The sequence below is a fragment of the Accipiter gentilis genome, chromosome 10, assembly GCF_929443795.1.
Source record: "Accipiter gentilis chromosome 10, bAccGen1.1, whole genome shotgun sequence".
Taxonomy (NCBI): Eukaryota; Metazoa; Chordata; class Aves; order Accipitriformes; family Accipitridae; genus Astur; species Astur gentilis.
This window is the reverse complement of record NC_064889.1, coordinates 32,355,884-32,370,160: the sequence shown is the minus strand read 5'-3', so window position 1 is coordinate 32,370,160 and position 14,277 is coordinate 32,355,884. Positions and strand designations below refer to the sequence as shown.

Genomic DNA, 14,277 nt, shown 5'->3' with positions numbered 1-14,277 from the left:
CTGGAGGCGGCAGGACAAGCAGATTTTCCAAAGGCTTCAACCCAAGAGGGGCTGCCTGCCCACAGAGCTACTGCTCTCTATACAACAAGAAATAGCCAATCTCACTGAAAATCCATGCAGGAGGTTTTATGGAACCTGTTGTATGACACCCTCGAGGGCCACTGAATATAATAAGCACACTGTAAGCTGATCTCAGCTCTTTATTTTTGTCAATGTTCAGACCTTAGAACAAGATAAGGTTACTTTTCACAACTACCTAAAATTACAAAGAGCTCATAGTGGAACACTTACCTGTTAGAAGCAAAGTTTAACCCCAGATTTTTAGGGAAACTTAACCCAACATTTATATTTAAGCTGAAACATAACAAGAAGGGTCTCCCCTTCTGTGTACCTGATCAGCAGTAACACAAACTGTGGCAGAGCCCCAGCAGAAATACAAGTCCCCTCCGAAACCATTCCCTGCCTGCAAGGGTTGCACTGATGGATGCTTTGTATTGAAGTACTGCAATAATTAGTAAATTATTAACTGAATAGCAGACAACCATACGGTTCTATCAGAAATCTACATTTTCAACCTAAGAGAAGAGGCAAATGCCACCTTCCTGGGTGAAATAATTTTGAAGAAACTACAACTCTTACACCCTGATTTCTGCGCCCCTTGGGATGGAGCTGCCAACTATATTCTTACCACACTCATGTCTTCCACAGACAAAGCATACATGTTGTTTCAGCCCCAAATTCAGAGTTCTTCCTAGCTTTCAGTCTGGTCAGCAACCTAGACTGAGATGGTAACATAAAAATGGGAATTACTAAAAATCATTTATACAGTGGGGTGGTACATGCTTGTCCATCAGTGCTTGAGTCTTCTGCCACAGCCACATTCCAGAACCTTTTCAGGATTGTATTGTCACCACAATTACATCACCAGCAGGCATCAGCACTAGGCCTCCTTGACAGTCACAAGCAAGGCAACACAGAGACAACTTCCATAGGCTTTGGGTTCTAAGAGATTTTTACCAATACCTTACTTGCTCACTTAATAAAGCAATAATGGTAACTGCAAAAAGGCACACTCCAGTCAAACCACCTGAAGCCTCTAAGCACCTCAGTGTTAAAGCATTTAAGTGTCACACACCTTTTGAACAGGAACAGCCCAAAGATCAGAAGTTGGCTTAAAAGTCAAAGCCTACAATTTGAAAGTCCCAGATCTATTTCATCTAACAAAGATTATTTTGATACAGTAGCTTTAAAAAAAAAGATGCCAATGAAGTTTAAAAAGAAGCTGCTGTTCTTATCTCAAGAGTAAGTGATGATCAGTAGAGTTCATAATCTCAGAAAGTGATCATGAAAAAGGCAAGTAAAATTTGCAATTGAATCCTACTTTTCTCCTACTACACACCAATCACAGACCTCTCCACAAAGTTCAAGTAACACTTCAGGGTTGAATGGATCAAGAAAAACTGCAATTTTCCTCTTGCAGAAAACCTCAGCATCAGAAGCCTAGTCCCACAGCAATACTGCAGAGACAGCATGTGATGGATAAATATTTCAATGGGGAAGTCACCATAGCTTACTCTTTCAGAGGACAATTATAAAAAGAGAATTGTGAAGATACTTGAACACTGCACCAAAAAGCATATTGCTAGATGTTACCAACAGTCTGGGCACTCAAACAACACTTCTTTTCATAATAATGGAACCCCCCCGCCTTGTGATATGCACAAAAGAAGGGAACTGAAAAAGTGTAGTTTCCTGAAAGAAAATTAAAAAATAAAAAAAAAATAAAAAAATCACTCATGGTGGGGGAGTAGGGTGGGATAAAAACAATACATATCAGTGTGACATTTTCACAACAGCAGCAGCTTTTGTGAATGGAGCACCGAGATGATTCAAGAAAATAGTTTCAAAACACTTCAAAGAGAATAGCTATCTCACCATTACAACATCTCTTGGCAGAGATACACAGCTTTCAATACATCCAACAAAGCAAGACAATGCCTCTCTGCTTAGACATGCATTCAACACATCACTCAGATTTCACCCAAATGACATTTCAGTAGCACCTGCCCCCAGTTAAAATAGCTATTTATAGCAAGGTGTGTGTCAAGAAGAGTAATTTCACCCATCACTTGAGGCCTGGGTGCAAATCACAGACCACATGTTGTCATTTATGATTAAATGCTCTTCCTCTTCCTGGGCTCTAATGGAGATTTGCCACTTTGCTAAATCACAGCATAGCTGAACATGACAGGTGCCTTCTTTTCCTGAAAGTGCAAGATAAACTCAAAGGCAACATTTGAACAAGGCTAAGCTGGTAGCAGTACTAGCTATGCACATAGCACATACTAACCTTGCAGTGTTCCTACTGGAGCCTCATTTCCACATGGGAACATAATAAACATCCTTTGTTTTACTCTTCTTCAGAACACAGATAATCCTGCTTCATTTCTAATACCCTAAAGCAATTTAGTGGAAAAAATGCCCTTTTAGCTCACATACCAGCATCATTCATTAGCAGAAAAACCTAAAAACCCAGGTCAACATCACTCCTCAGTTCAGATGCAACACTCCCAGACTAGAAGGTCATACTTAATCAATTAAGCATTTTGAGAACATCCAGGGATTTTTTTCTGATGAAACTGGAAAAATGAGAGGGCAAAGGGACGCCCTGCCAGCTGGGGAGGCAAAGCATTGGACAGGTCTGCCACTATCCAGAGCAGGGTAGGGACCACTATCTTAGGAACAACAAACACGCTATTGTTTCGAGTAACATAACTCCCAGAGAAAAATTAAAACAGCAAAGATAAGGATACATGGGTGGGGAGAAAGGGTCTTTGAGGTGTGGGCAGAAAACTAAACCTAATCAAAGGTCATGAACAGTTAAGGGCCTCTGAAGCAGCAAAATGGTATAAAAATGAAATAAAGAGCTATGAAAAAAGACCTGCTACCACAACAAACTTTTGTCTACAGTGGCAATAACACACCTGATCCTCTTACAGCACAGCAGGCACCAGCTGAGCTAAAGCCAAGCTAGCAAATACTGAAGAACTGCAATTTGGTGTCTTTTCTACCACACTCAGTAGTACATACAGGTTGGACAATGCTGCTATGAATGTCATTCTGTGCCTAATGCTTGATCTTTTGTTTTAAGCCTTCATTCAAGTGTTGCCAGTACTGTAGATCAGAGGCAGACAATCTGAACTGAACTGTAGCCGAGCTAAGTTAGCAGCGCTAACCAGAACAAACAGTATTTCATAAAGACTTCTCAGGCTACTTTCCAGAACAAGTATCACAGACTCTCCAGCTCCTCGGGTGTTCAGTTCACTGCCATCATCGCATCAACATGATTCTTCCAGCACCAAGGAGATGCAGATAGGAGCCGCACAGCAGACTCCTCAGATTGCTCATAAAAGCTTCTGCAAAATGGCTTGCTAGCCCAAACAGTACTAAGCAGTTGTAAAGATTCAAAGTTCTGGAAAGCAAGAGCTTTCCCCCCTGAGTTTTTTGCCCCTTCCACACACTCACCCTTAGCAGCATAAGAGCACAACACTCATTTAGAGAAGCAGGAGACAGGAATCTGCCCTACAAACACCACCTTTAAAAGCTGATCTTTTCAGTCCCTCCATTTCTCATCACAGGCCTCCTGACAGCAAACACTTATCAATGCCAGTTTAGAAGAGATTAATTAAGTTATCAAAGAGAAAGTTAAGGTTCATGTCAGTCACCATTGGCAGTAAAGTACACTCAATAGTAACTATCAGAGGTAGGGTGGATGATGAGACTGGCCTACCCAACTGACCATGGCCAAGAAAGTCAAATGCAGTTTGTCAAACCCAACACACAGGGCTCACCACCAGTTTCCAACCATCTCCACAACCACTAAAGAAAAAAAAAAAGCTTTTGCAGCAAGTGCTCACTTTACAGCAAGTATGCCAGCTATGGGAGTTCTCAGATAAGAGTATTTTCTCTACAAAACTGCCTTGCTTGCATGCTTGTACAGATGCTAATCAGGGAGACTGCGGTAATGTGAAGAGAAAGCAACTGCTGGAGCAGAAACAAAAGAAGCCAAAGCATCACTGTGAAAGAGACAACATTAGGTGCGAATACACATTGTGTGTTTGCACCTGAATGCCAATTAAACAGTAGAATACACAGAGTTAGTGCAACACACAGTCAGGCCACATTCACTACACTAACATAAGACATAAGTCAACTCACAATTATTTTAACCATTGTGCAAAAGCAGATAGATTCCAAATGGTAACCGGTATCTATAGATGGCAATCTGGTACCAAATTATGTTACTGAGAATAGAAAAAAAATACAGACACCACAATTAAGAGGAAGCCAGGAACTTAGCCTGGATTTCTTCCAAAGCTCAAAGTGTCAACACTGGAAAAAACCAGAAAGGCTCCTCCAATTAAAGAAGTTACACATGCATTACAGTGACTACAACAATTACCATATTTGTGATATTTACTTCCTATAAATTATTAATCTTCTTCTAAGATCCCCAACAAAACAAGAAATATGAGAGCAGATCACGTAATACTCCTGTGAAATATGAAAAGTGCTTGATATGGGAAGTGTTAAGTTTTCATCTAACACTTGAGCTCAGATAAAAGCAGCCTCAGGAAAGAAACATTAATACCTTTCAACAAGGTACTCAAAGCCGATCAGGACAGTCAGACCCAATTCTGACCAAGAAAGCATTGTGTGAGCTGGAGGAGGTGTGGACAAGGACTGCAAGATGAGCAGGGAAAGATCCTATCTGGCAAGGAAAGTAGTGATATACAGTCTGAGGGTGAAAAGGGAGAAAATGTTTGTGCTTCCTCATATAATAGCATATTTATAAACACAAGAAGCTATCTAGGAGCCAGGTTTGATTTTTACAAGAGATGGGTGTAAACTGCTTGCACATTTATGCTAGAAATTACAGATTTGCTTATCAAGATTAGGACAGCTTCCTAATTCAAGAAATCAAAGTAAATGGTTAACTCTTTATGACAGACCTTCCCTGATGGATACACAAGCAGGCTGCTGCTGCAGTGATAGCAGGGAATGGCTCAGGATGTCCGTGCTAGTACTAGCCTGGAGGGCTCACACGAGTCACAGGGAGTTCCTGCCCGGCACACATTTTATTAAAGTCACCCTGTACTTAGCATTTTGCTTTATCATTACAGGGCAGATTTCGTTTGTGAACCAAATGAGACATTCCTCTGTCATGTACCAGCACAATCCCCAACACCACACAAAACTAAATAGAGGAAGTTTCTAGCCCCAGAGTCAAAAGGGCAAATAAGCCAATTCAGCTACGCAGGTCAGACGTTCTGGGTGAAAAGGTAGTTACTGAGCCAATAACACACTCTGAATCTGATTGTCTAATTTTTACACATAAAGTGAGATCTCAAAACATTGACAGCTGACACATTAGGCTGATAAAAATATTAATGTATTAAAAAATTCTGAAGTTTCTTCTTAATATAAGCAGCCAAGAATTCTGGTATTTCCTGTGCAGGGTCACCTTCCCTGCTGTGTAATTCTGCAAGGGGCTCTCTTCTTTCTTGTATTTCAGGAATATACAGAGGTGCATATCTAGGAAGCAACTTGCTTCATCCAGGATGCAGCTTGCTTCATCCTGTGAAGTTTGCTCCAGTTCAGAAAGCTTCCACAGTCAGGATAATTCAGGTCTATGTTCATCAATCACAAGCTGCATTAAATATACCCCAAGGAGGAAACATTATATACTACTGCACCTCCTTAGGAAGAGCTTCCCAAGCTCTATGGAAAACACCCGAAACATTGGCCAGCCCACCTTCTTACAGGAAGAAAATGAATCATTCACATCTGCAGACTTTAAAAACCACAAAACCTGAAGTTTTCCAGGAAGGATGGAGATTCCTCCCTCTCCCCTGCTCCCATTTTCTGCTTTAAACCCAAGCCCACAGACAATTCACTAAGACAAGATTGTACTTCAGCATGGGAAACCAGAGCAACTTTTACAACCTGTTGCACAAAGATAGAGAAAAGGCTTTTGACACAAGTCACACGTGTCAAGGACAAAACAAATACGAAGAGGCAGTTGGTTATGTATCATTTCCAGCCAGTTACACAACTGTGTAGTAACTCTAAATTTAGAAAATCTGGCTATTTTGTCTCAAGACTAATGCTGTTTCAAGGAACCTGGACTCAGACGCTGAACAGAAGCATGAATATTTCTTGCAATAGTCATGAGAATTATTCACTTGGATTAGATACATAACCTGCCTCCCAAGGAAAAAAAACAACAAAACCCAACTTTCATCTACAAAAGCAGACAGAAGGGCAAAGCCAAAGGACAAATAGCGCCTTGCTGGAAATCTGACCAACTGGGAACAAAAATATCAAGCAGTGCTCCACGCACACCTCAAATACTGAAAAGCAAAGGTGTGAGGGCAGAGGCCAGCAGCAGTACCAGCGACTTGAGATGGGTAGCAGCTGGGAAGGGCAGCAAGCACCACACTGCAGGGGCTGAGATCTCCAACCCCTCTAACAGCAGCAGGCAAAGCCAAAGTGGCCATTTTAGTGCCATGTGGAATAAAGCTGGATGAAGGAAGATACAAAGGCTCCTTGGCGATCAGAGTGCTACTCAAGCTCCAGCTGCATTTCAGCATAGCTGCTGCCACCAACCCTCACGGGACTGAGATCTAGGACCAGTTACTTAACAATATCTTGAGCCAAGAGGCCTGGAACGCCCACTTGATTCTAGAAACACCACTATGAACTAAGTTAACAGCCTACATCTAGGCTGCTCTTCACTGACTACATTTCTAACCCAGCCTTGCAAACCCCACAGCTCACTCAATTTATACCTAAACTAACTTCTAAAAATGCTAGGTTACTCAGTTTAGCTAATCACGAGTAAAATCAAATCAAACTCTGGTTCCCAAATAGCAAGAGATACAGTATGCCATCTAGTTTCCACACATCCCATTTTACACATATGCTGAATAACCAATGTATTATGGTTCCGGGTGAGAATAATTTGCCCAGACAGAAGTCTCTAGCTATAACTGCACTGAGGAACATCAAAAGTTTTTCCACCAAGCAGACAGCTCATGCTCTCCAGCCCTGGTCAGAAAGGGTCAAATAGCAAAGGCACTGAACACACACCAGGAAAACACCACCAGGGCCTAGCAGCACTGATGCCAACTGTCTTACCCAGAATCACCTGAGGGCAAAGTTTTTGTCACCTTTCCAACATGCACAGCCAAGGAGGCACTGCCACATCAGAGCCCAGAAAATGCTTTGAAGTAGAAAAGTACTACTTACTAAGTATTCTTATCAGCAGAGAAGCAGCACCATTTCTTACAACCAAAATGATTAATACACAAAATTCTTTTATTCTCAAAGAAGTTATATCCTTTCAAAAGCAGGTAAAAAAATAAATCAGTCATGATGAAACTAATTCCAGCTCTTTCAGTATTAGCATATTTCACTAAGCAGAAGGTTCATCGTCCCCTGACGAATGAAAACTGTACCCAGTCACTTCAACAGGAATGATGCACCAGGATCTCCCAGCTTTGGGCTAAGAAACACAGTTAAAAGCCTTAAGCTCCTCATCTTTTCAGCTGGTGATTAAATAGCCCTCTTCACTTGTCAGTCTCCAAACCCCTCCCTCACAAGCAGAAAAGCTAATAGCTTTAAAGGCAGCGGTAAGAACATACCACTGAGGCTGCTTTTGATGTGGGCTGAATACAGAACCACATGGTACCGCTGTTGAAATTTTATTGTACAAAATGAATGCTGCTTAATGGACCAAGGGCATAGCTACCCAGTTTCTCTTCAACTCAAGAGACTGTAACCAGAGGCTGTGAAGCGATACCACTGCAAATGCAAGCTGAGCAGGGTTTCCTTGTTTCAAATTTACTCCTGTGAATTAAATTTTTTCCTGGCCTGGAAGCTACAGTAAGATACTGAGTGCTCCTGTCCTCTCCTAGCCTGCTTTGTTGCTAGTCCTTGGCCTCACCTTCTACCAACAGCCTTCACACTGCCCATTTGTTTCACAAAGAGTTACAGCACCAGCTGTTGAGGAAAGAAACAGAGGTGATGATTTTAAAGACAATGGCAAAAGCAGGGAAGAAAAATCAGCTTTGCAAACACAAAGAAGCCTACCTACCTAGAGCATCCAACATACATCCGTAGCAGGGAGAGAGATGGTTGTTCAAATCCCTTGAAAAACTGGGCAAATTATTTAAGATGTAGCTCGACGTCCCACTTTCAAGATCTCAGCACACATGCACAAAAAGCATTTTGTATCTTGGCTTCTACTTCCTCCCCTTATAATACCCAAACAACCTCCTACCCCATGCCAGAAACTAACAGAGCAAGCACATCCAAAAACAAAACCCCAAAACTACCATCTCATCAAGATACTGCTCTAGACACCACTTCCACACATCTCTAACTATTCATTTGTTAAAAGTTTAGACCAGCAGGCTAACATATACATGGTGCACACTCTAAGCTCACAGCATACAAGCATCAATGCTATTGAGCTTAAGTCTTCCCCATAACCTGAACTGCCTGCAACCCTCTCCACAGTCACAGAGCCTCTCTGGTGCAACGTGCACCTGATTGATGGAGAAGGACGAACAAAGCGTAAAAGTGATGTCATTTCTTTAAAAAACAACCCAAAAAGCAAGGTCTAGTGTACAGAGGTATACATTTCTTAGCCTTAAAATCTGACTACTCTCAACCCATGTTTCTGGCCTCAACCTACATGTCATATTCTGCAAGAGGGAGGAATTCCATCTGCAGGTGCTTATTGGATCTATCTATCCAGTAAGTTGCTTTAAACCCTACACAATTAAGGGCAAAAGACAAATGTAACATCACCTGTACTTCCCCTTACCTCTCCCACACAAGCACATATCCAACATACAGTTATCAAGTCCACATCCACCATCAGTTATGTTTGTTTCCATCTACACTGCGCTCTGAAGACTTCAGCCCAGTAAACATTCACAGTTCCCACTTGGGCCACTTCCATTGCCTGCTCCGAGCACTCCCCAAAGGCTGGGGCAGAAAGCCCAGCAGACATGACTCCATATCTTTCTTTTTGCCAGTCAAATGCATGAGGTAGTTAAGAATAATCCTGAAATGCACAGTAAGAGATGCTTTCTACTGAGAAACACAGCCGAGCCCCCAACACACCTAACTGCACGAAGTTGGGCTGTGTGTGCTCGGGCTTACCACTGCAGGCGTAGGATCCTCCATGCAATTCATTCAGCACAGGCTGAGAAGAGCAATACAACTAAAAGGACACCTGCCAACTTGAAACTCAGGCACATCTGAAAGCACCACAGCCATTACAGTTATCAGTAATCCCCACCACCTCTACTGCCAAAACCACGTTTTTCATAGTATTTGATGTTTCTAATCACCCCTTACAATCATTATCACTCTACCCCCCACGTAGTCTCTTGCTCCCTTACCAGAAACACTTAACATTCAGAAACAAAAAAACCTTACCCATATCTGTCAAAAGTAAATCCCCCACCCAGTCACAGGACCTTGCCATCAACTGAAACTCACTTTTGCTGAAGTTTAACTTCACAAATTCAAGTTAGAATATATATTGGTTTCAGACACAAACATGCACACATCTATTTAGCAGCCTACCAACCAACAGCAAATGGAAAAAAGCCCAAACATTACCATGGAGTCTCTCTATGGGTTGTTTTTTTTTTCTTGTTCTGGAAGATGGAGTTAGCATTCTCCTACCTTGCCACAGGTCTAAAGATCTCAGGAGCAGGACACAGCTAACACAGGGTAGAGCCTGAACTGAGTTACAGGTCAAGTGCTCTGGAGCACTACATAAAAAGAAGAAAGCCAATCCATCATCTCACATCTCAGTTCCAGGAAACTCAGGATGGACAACCTCAAAAGCAAGTGCAAAGATTTCAGATTAAAGTATGAGCTCCTGTGCTTACAACAACCCATTTGGGCAAAACCCCAGCTCATGGTGGGAGGTAACAGTAGAGTGGAAAGAATGAGGCAGGTTTTTCCTAAGTAGCATTTAGGAAGGTGTCATCACCTTCTGAGCCTTTGAAATCCCCCAAGTAATTAAACAGTCAAACGAGAAGAGGCTTTTAGCTTCGCAAACACCAATTATTTCCCAGCACCAACACAGATGCCGAACATTAAAAACAGCATCTCTCCTCTGAAGAGAGGAGAGGAGCTGAGGACAGCTGCCACAAGCAAGCAAGACCTTGCCCCAAAAAGCATCTGTCAAAGTTTCTGCCCTTCAGTGAAGAACCTTCGGCCAAAAAAGTAACTTCATAAAATTGCTTAAAGCTGTTTCTTTGCAGAAATCTGCATTGGAGCTGCATCACATCAGCAAAGGAAGAACTTGTATGAGAAAGCTGCAGCAAAATTCCTCACTCACACAGGTATTTCAAAGCCTGTCACGGGCTTTGATTGATTCCTTCTAAAGCTTTTAGTGCACATTAGTTTGTTTACTAGTCCTAAAAGCATTACTAATTTAGTTGGGTTTTTTTTAAGCTATACCAGCACATTGAAAGCAAGTGCACCTTGGAAGAGAGTGCGTCACAAAAACTGCTTGCTTGGGGAGAGGTTTCGTCCATTTTAAAAATAACACTCCTGCCTAGATTTAGAATAGTTATAATTAATTGCTTAGCCCAGGTGGCCACTTGCAACTCCTGAATTATCAATTCACTCTGCACACTGTACACAAAACAGCTCTCCATACAGTAATAGTGTACACTATTTAGTACTCGTGAGATTTCCATACCGCGAGTTGTGCAGGATTCCACATTTGCAGTAAAATATTAATGATGATCCCCAAGTCTCTATTGCAAGAGCCAAACAAATCAAAGTAAAATGGGGAATCGACTCAAAGGTACGTAACCTTGCAATGGATACTCACAGGATGGAAAGGTCACCTATTAAAGTGGTTCAATTTTACACAGAACTACAAAAATTCCAGTAAGCCTTTTCTCTTCTCCTGTCTCTAACAGCTACAAATATCAGGTGGTTTCAGAGAACCCCTCTGGGAGACTAACTGAAATGTCAGATGCAAGAGGGTTAGATACAACTTCCTCATGCAACAAACGCCAGTGTTAATAGCTTATGGGCATGGAATTTGCGTGCTGCAACAAAACTAGAATTCTGCACTGTGACCAGCATTTCCTCATGCCTCCTGAAAAGGACCCTGCCCACGCAAAGCAGAGCTATCCCTCTTCACCTGCTGCAACGTACCCACACTGCATCACCACACTTTCAGACAGCAAATGCCTTGTCAGGTTTCAAGATGGAAGATTTTTAAGGCTTTTTTTTCATCCTTCAATTGCACATAGGTTCCACAGGGTCACTAGCTAGGATTAACATCTGAACAGTGCACACTGGTGGGCTGGGGTCCCAGCAGTGAGGGCTGAGAGTGGCTGTGAAGGGACAGAGAGGGAAAACAGGCCTTCAGCAAGAGGAAGTATTTCCTTCTCCTATAGTACGAGCATAGAAAAATCGCAACTTAAAAGTTCAGGACACAGCAGTAACTACATGGCAGAATTCAGACACAAAATAAAATATTCATTAAAATCTTGAAATGGTGCGAGTGCAACATCTTCAGAAACTTCTCCTGCAACCTTATATTCATGACTCAATATTCGAGGTCAAGAAATTATAGCAGTGAAGGATAGAAAGGAACAGAAGGGCTGCGTGGGATGAAGCAAAGTTGAATTCATATAGAGACTTGTGGAGATAACATCAGATAATTTCCAGCAAACAAGCTGACCAGCCACTGGATTATGTCTGAGGAGCCCTGTTAGTTTGAATCCATTTCCAAAGCAAAGCTGAATACAGTAAGAGAGCCACCCAAACCAAGTTGTATTCTGGACCTTACAAAACAAAAGGCTGCTAAAAACTTTTTAAAAAATTACACCTTGACTCTTAGGCAATCCTGGGGCCCTGTAGGGTTTCCTACACATAAATCAATCAGCACCATGCGTGTACCACAGCATTACAACAAGACACTAGCACAAGCATTCGCTCCCTGAGGCAGACACAGAGCAGGAGACAGGGAACTCTGCAGCCTGGCCAGCTGAAGGCCTTTAGATAAGGTGCTGAAATACAACACCTGCACTTTCCGTTTCCCAAAGCTGCAGAAGAGGCATATCTGCCTTGCACAGGCTTTGTGAAAATGAAAGATGGCAGAGAGCTCTGAGGCTTTCAGGTGAGAGCAGGAGGAAGGGTAGCAGCATTTTAAAGCACCCTATAAGCCTTACTAATATCTAATATATTTGAGCATTTTTTTAAAGTTCCCAAAGGCAGCTAAAGTGTGCAGCAGGAAGGCTAACCTACAGCTGAGAAAACCTGAAATTAAAATTCAGCTGGGTCACAAGTAGTCCTGCTAATTTGTTAAAAAAAAAAGCATCAAGTGCTCACACCAGTTCACAGTACTTTCACAACCTGAGTTGCAAATTACATCTACCATTGAAACAGTACCATGAAGACAAGAGAGGTGGCTTTAGCCAGTCAAAAGGAACTGCTCTTCAGGTTTGTTGGGTCAGGCAAGACATGGATGGCAAACATATTTGGAAAGGGAAGCTTTCTCCTTCCAGGACTGCTTAGGTTTTACAACATGCAGCAACAACGACTTCCCAGTGTTTTAAATGGGGAAGTGGTCATGGAAAGCAGGAGAGGACCACATGGAGCCTGAGGGTAAGAAATCCTGGACCTTCTTTTATTCACATCATTGTCATGATACTGCTAATGACTATCAACACAGGAATCAAACGCAGGAATGTGCTCAGATATACCACTTATTATTGGAGGAGCTAGTGGGGCTTTGTACCAACTGCTAGCTCTATTTCAAGAAAAAGTTTCTATTACTTATTAACATCAGTAATCATGTGCTTGGGTTTAAGTCGCAGTCTGCCTACCATTTCCAACAAGAAAGAGCAACAGCAAGCATTGAACTTCTAGAAGCAACAGTAGAAGTGACTAGTCTATCTACTCCTTAGCTGAAAAAAATTTACCGAACTGCCCACAGTTCAAAGAAAAGACAGGACAGCTCTAGGATTAGAGTTGGGTACAGAAAGCTGCTTTTGACCTTTGCACTGGGAGCCAAATGTGCTGTTTCACTGTCCCCAAAATTTGCAACAACTTTATTTCTCCCTGGGTTACAACATTTGGTCTATCCAATACATGGGCCAGGGTTCATAGATCTTAAAGTGCTGGACAAACAGGAGATAGACAGGCACCCAGCTTCCAACACGAAAGCAGGATTTAACATACAAAACAGGCACACGATGGCACAAGATGGGGCTAGTGAAAGCCCTGGCCCCAGAGCACCTTCACCCTCTGCCTGTTACAGAATTAAGAACTCGGGGAATTAAAAGGTAATAAAAGGAAATAAAAGGGTGCAACAAGCACCCTCTTGAATCCATGGTTTAGCTGCAACCAGGACACATTAACATTTTTAATGACATCAAACAAGAATCTCGCAGCCAAAGATGCTAGAGAGTCAGAGTCACAGCCAAAAGATGTATCTGCAGATAACAACAGGCAACAGCACCCAAAAGCCAACAAACTTTAGGCCCAGGACAACCACGTGGTGCCTATGGTTTGCACCCCTCCCAGCATGGACAATGACAAGCACGTCAGGCTTACCTGGCTGGTTCTCACACATTGGTGTAACCCAAAAAGGGTTGGGTCAGCAGACAGCTAAAAAACACGATTATAACCACTAAATGATTAGTCCCACAACATACTTCCAGTGGCATCAGATTTGTTTTTAGTAACCCTGAGCTGCAGCGCAGATCGTACACAATGCCTCTCAATTTTGTTAGTGGGCAGCTTTTCAAATGGAAAAATCAATATAAGTACACCTAAATTCCTCAAGCTCTTAGGAAACTTCTCCACAGGGTCTATTACCCAAGTGGTAAAGGCACCTACACCCGAGGAGGACCATGAAAAGGAAAGACAGGCAGACCTTTTATTTACATAACTGTCTTTGATTTCTGATCCTCCCCAGTCTAGCTTTTTCTAACACTGCAAAGGGTGCAGTTACCAAGCGACTAAAGTCAAAGCTAACACTTCTGGATTTGGGAATCCAATAACAACTCCTATGTCTGTGTTTACTCACCCAAATTGAGGTGGCTTTGTTTAGATGCTGAAAAGCACACTCGGGACAAATTGTTGCTGCAACAGTACACGAAGATTTTATTGCAAGGCAGCAGTGATTGAATTGTGGTTCTTTAGAGAAAGAAGGCTTTT

The 14,277-nt window shown here is 42.2% G+C and overlaps 1 protein-coding gene across 2 annotated transcripts in view; it reads right to left on the bottom strand.

The window, feature by feature from the left end:
* UBE2O (ubiquitin conjugating enzyme E2 O) overlaps window positions 1-14,277 on the bottom strand; it is a 67,438-nt gene that overhangs the window by 51,502 nt on the left and 1,659 nt on the right. The gene's annotated exons all lie outside the window — the stretch shown is intronic.